The 5,627-nt window shown below is 33.9% G+C and overlaps 1 long non-coding RNA gene across 1 annotated transcript; it reads left to right on the top strand.

Annotated features, from left to right (window-relative positions):
* The first annotated feature begins 317 nt into the window (after positions 1 to 317).
* On the top strand, positions 318 to 4,619 carry LOC311095286. The gene is made up of 8 exons (XR_014608807.1): positions 318 to 412; positions 560 to 639; positions 2,008 to 2,051; positions 2,230 to 2,281; positions 2,483 to 2,571; positions 2,819 to 2,858; positions 3,425 to 3,498; positions 3,849 to 4,619. It is a non-coding gene; the product is annotated as an uncharacterized lncRNA (long non-coding RNA).
* Positions 4,620 to 5,627: the final 1,008 nt, after the last annotated feature.

Here is a 5,627-nt window from a genome sequence, read left to right as displayed (position 1 = left end):
ATTATTAACAGCTATTGCGTTTCCCAGGAGCTATTTACTCTCCTCCATCCCCAGCTCCTCCTCTCATCAATCAGTATGTGGCATTCTGATTCCCTCTGAATGAGACTTAAATTCTCTAATAATGTTGTACATTACAAATAATTAATGATATCTGCAATACATTAATGTTGGTTATGTTCTGTTATTGCTGCTCTCCCTGCTCTTATTCATGCTAGGCTGCATGGATGCGCATGGAGTTCTTGTCCAGAGCAAAACTAAATCGGCAATCAAAACTGTATGCTAACTGTCAATCATGTTTGATGATTGTGGTCCTGACTGAAATAATGTTTAATAAAATGTGGTATGTTGTATATTCTTTATACAGATTCAGTCCAACAGAGGGTAGCCAGCAAGATGAAGCAAAAAAAAAAGTGTTAAGTAAATTTTCTCTATTTAAAATGATATGATGTATCAATTACACATTGATTCAGGGTATTTGGTAACAGTTTGCCACAGTTTGGTATTGTCTATACTGGCATATTGGTATACTTATTTCAATGTTATATTGCCTATCTTTCAGATGAGTGTCCAGAATGCTGTATGAGAGTGAGGCAAAACAACTTTGAGTACTCCAAGGTTTTGAAAAGAAGAGTGAGAGAGGTTTGTCTTTCTAAAGCCATTTCAAACTGTCTTGCTTTATATCAATGTACCCTCATTCACTCATTATTAATATTTTAATCCTTTTTGATTCTACAATGAAAAAAGGCCATGTGTCCACCAAAGCGTTTTTTTCACGCGACTGCCGTATTTTTCCAATTGTTTTTAATGGGAGTGCCGTGGTTTTAAAACATGCATGGGTGTAACAAGGTGCTGAGCGTATTTTACACGCTGATATACCGAGCCTTCTGCGTTTTTTACCAGTCGCCGAGAGTTGACGAATGTTCAACTTTGGGTAAAACGCAGCGCTCATCACTGTCACTTTTTACCCAGCCGTCCAATCACAGTGGAGGAGGGGCTGGACAAATGCCACACAGACCAACTGTCACATTCTGCTTGCTCACATTTAAATTTATTGGAATTTTTAACAACACAGAAATAAAATGATCTGTGAAATGAGATACTAGTACACTTTTGTTGATATTTCATATAATATGTGATTTTAGCAGAGCGCCTAGCGTTTTCAGCTGGCTAAAAACGGTTTGGTGGACATGCGGTTTAATACTGCGTTAAAAAAATGTCTTCATTGTTTGAGCACTTGACTCTACAACTGGATGTTTGGAGAACAATAATCTGGATTTAGTGTTCATGCACTGAGCACTAATTTAACCAGAGTTTTACAAACAAGATGCATACATACTTTACAATAACAGAAAATAATTTGGCTGTACGTATTGCTCATATAATGTAGACTGCTGTCCAATCAATACTTCGGTTACCAACCAATATATGTTTAGGTAGGTCTTATGTTGGAATTTATTTAACGTTACTTGTAGTTATTAGTTGTCTGTCTGTCTGACAAATATGAAACCTACAATTGCACATTAATGTAATTTTTCAAGTAATTATTCGTCTTTGATTTTCCTTATAGCCTTCATACTTTTTTGCAAGTATTGACATGAAATAGGTCTTAAATTCTTAAAATCTTAAAAATATTTATTTACTAATTAAATGTAATTTACTTGTTGAAACTTGCAGAAACCTTGAAAACATTAATGTAAAGATAAAATAGTAGAATGAATACGTTGGTAATGTAAAGTTAACATGAATTGAAACTGTCACAATGTTTTCATGTAATTTACTAGACCACTCAGATGTATGATATTGTACTGTACCACTTTGAAACACCACCTTACAGCAATAAATGTTCTTGTTTTAATGTTATTACATGTTAATATTTTCCAACAAAGTATATTTTGAGTACTCCTGACATGACTTACTTGCTACCACCACAATTGCAAGACTTGTGCCAAGACAAACGTTGCTGGATGTTGTGTTGTGATAGTTTTTCTGTGTGTGTTTATTCTATAGGGAACAGAGGAGGTCCTTATTTGTTGGGTTCCATGCAAGACCTGGTAGGTGTACTAATGTACAGTTTATTACACACTGACACCATACACAACAGTTTAAACATTAACAATGTTAACAGTTTTTTTTAATAGTTATATTTCATAAAATGATATACCATTTTGCTAGCCTGACAGAGTTACTCAGCAAATGTAAATTTTTACTTTAAACGTTGTATCTTTACAGTGGGACCAAATGGAAGGACTCCTGGGAGCCCTCCTCCCTTCTTGAAGAATGAGTTAAGCATTTTGTTTGTTAATTTTAAAATTATAATGAATAAAATAACTACAAAGTTTTTGGCTTGTTATTCATTGTCTAAAAAACTATGCTATATACAGTTCATACAGATCTTTAGAAATAACTTAATTTAAAATATTGTATTAAATGTCAGTTTTGTATGAATAAATGTTCACTAGTTCACACTTACATATAATTTCAGGTAGCAAGGTTTAATGCCTATTTGGCGTGCTGTCCGGAGGGAGGGCTCCGAGCTCGGATTAGGCCCGAATCCAGAGTACTCCCCCCCGTGTAAGTGTTCAGAACTAGAAGTGTGGAGAAGGGGTGGTGGAGGGATGCTGCAAACTGTTAATGGATCGAGGTAAAACTGTTGAGTCTATATATACCCTCTTGTTTGCTGAGTGCTATCCACTCGTGTTAATTATCTGAACGTGTTCCTCCCAAACTTAGTTAATAAAACTTAATTTATATTTATGTCTGTGAAAGATGTTATTTTTTTTCACCTGTGTTTTTCTGTATGTGTCTTGTTTGTAAACAGGATTACTTGTAACTTGATGGATGGGTGGGGCATGGTCCAGGTAGGAAACTATCAAATTTTTTATTAGGGTTTAGATTAATTAAAATGGATGTATTTGGAGACATTTGCTTTACTTTATGCCCTTGATGTTCAGGTTTGTGTCCCTTTGTTCAGATGACATTGTGTGGTAAACATCATAATGGTCCTGGTTCCACACTAGGGAAGGAAGTGGAACAGTAGTTGGCATGCCATGTAATGGCAGTTTTCCACTACACAGTACCAGCTTGGCTCGGCTAGCTTTTCACTGTGTTTTCCATTGCAGCTAGTACCTCCACAATAGTCTGTATTTGGATAGAAGACCAGTAGCAGTTGTATCTTTTGATCTATTATTCATTGGCAATGCAATAATTATGCCTTCTAAGCATCAAACTGATTTAATATTGGCATAAAATTACATATAAATTTAAATACATAAAAAAGAGACCTGTTTAATATCCAAGAAACAAATGTAACTTGTTTTTAACAATATGAACATGATTAAACAGAATAACCTGAATTATCAAGTAATCAGATAACAAAAATCAAATGGTGGTTCGTACACTAATAATACGTTTCTTGTAATTTTAGACTTCTAAAGCAGATCCACTTTGGGACCTGGAAACCCTGAAAGCACCAGCTGGAAATGAGAGAGTGGGAGGATGGTAAGAAAATAATGAACATGATCTGACATGAAGAAGTTTTGTGTTTATTACGAAGTTGACCACAATGTTAATCTGCTGTAGTAATCTGTAATTAAATGCTTGTCTGTCACAATTTCACAATATCTCCAGCCAAATATTTATAGCCACTTGTATGATATCTTGGTATCGTTTACATGAAGCTGCATTTTCTTTTGACGAGTAAAGATAATGATTAAAAGGTTATTTTGATGTTGGAAATGCAGCATTGTAGACTATTTGTAGATATTTGGAATTGTCATGTTTTTTTGGGACCTTGACTGATGTGTGATGTCATCTTTTTCTTTCTGTTTTTCCTTACAATTCCTCTACAGGTTCCTGTGACTTGATAGAGGACGCTAGATGTGGGCACAACAGTTCTATCAATCGTCTGTTTGTCTGTTGGAAAATAGTGCAATTGAATTTTACATTTCAAACCAAAGCTAATAAGTGTCTCTCTTGACTGGCATCACCAGTAGCGAAATAATAATGTTAAAAGTTTGTTAGTGAACTAAAAAGTCCTTAGCCTACTGCTTTAATAAATCACTGTAACTTTTGCATGAAGTACATTGACAGGGTATGTAATATTGCCTCTGATCTTCTTCAATTTCTTCATATTATTCTATATGTGTATGTATGCAATATCTATTCACTGTTTGTTGAACATCATCAAATGGAATTTAAACCATAGATGTTTTTCTGTTATGTTTTCCATATTGTATCATCGATAAAATCCACTTTCACTGACATCCTGTAAATCTGTGGAGAAATTTCTTCCTTTGTCTTGATGCATACATATGTTCACTACTGTAATAAACACAATTGTAATGGCCGGTTGTGTGAACCTAACAGAATACATATTTAAAAAAATAAATTAAAGAAAGTAGACTTATAATTTTATTCAGCAAGGATACATTACATTAATTAAAAGTGACAGTAAAGACATTTACAATGCTACAAAAGCTTTCTGTTAAATAATATAAAATAATTATTTTAAACTTTCCATTCATCAAATAAACAAAAATTAAATGTATCATGCTTACTATAGTTTTTATTTCTCACAAGTTCATGACTCATGCAAAAGCACTTAGGCCTATAGTGTAGCCTATTTTACTGTGGTTCATACGTATGTGCACTAATAAACACCATTGTGATGGCATTGCCTGCTATGAAAGTACCATTTGGACACCTAATTGACTTATTCTCTATAATGCAGATGCTCACAAGTAGGCTACATGAATTGTGCAAAAACACTTAGCAAACACTTTCGTGCAAAAACACTTAAATGGTGCATATTTTACTTGTGTGGTGCGTACACTACTGTAAAGACAATTGTTAAGACAATTATAAAGACAATTGTGATGGCATTGCCTGTTGAGTGAACTACACTACAGTTTACCGTAGTAAAAACTAAACAGTAGGCTACACTTTATCAGGGTTCTGTAGTTTTCATTAACAAAGTGTTGTAATACAGTTAGGCCTACTACAATTTACTAAAGTAAGTTTCACATCCAAAAGTAAATGCAAACTACAAACATGTTTACCCAAATAGCATTATTCATATCACATTAATCCTACACTGTTAACAACATGCTAACTGCTAATTTCTAAGTAAGGGGGCAGTTTAGTAAAGCCATGGCCAAACAAACGTTTTAAAACTCCGGCTGCAGTAAAACCTTTTTATATTATGTGCATAGATGGTTTTATAACCCTATATTTAACCCCTAATTTGCTAAGACAACGAGAGTGGTGCTGCTGATGTTTTTATAAAGCTGCTCCAAAATATTAACTAACATCTTTACTTTTTCTCAACATAGATCTATAAATACAGTGTAAGTATGACTTCGGTTTTAGGCTACTATAGGTTTGATATATTCCGTAGATGTATCTTTTTACAACCCTATTCACAGCAATACTTTGGTAACTGGAAGAACTACAAATATGGCGCTAATTTGTGTCAAGCTGGAAGGTGCTGCTATAGGAAATTGTAGTTTTAAATAAATATAGCTTATTACTTAAAATTGAAAGTAATAAATACTGAATTAAGAGTACAATTAGGCGGGATTTAAGTGGATGTAATCGCATTTGTGTGATAATATTTTATATAACTGCTA

Source organism: Abramis brama, assembly GCF_963993115.1.
Source record: "Abramis brama genome assembly, chromosome: 13".
Lineage (NCBI taxonomy): Eukaryota > Metazoa > Chordata > Actinopteri > Cypriniformes > Leuciscidae > Abramis > Abramis brama.
Note: the sequence above shows the minus strand (reverse complement) of the source record. Positions and strands in the feature narration are given on the sequence as shown.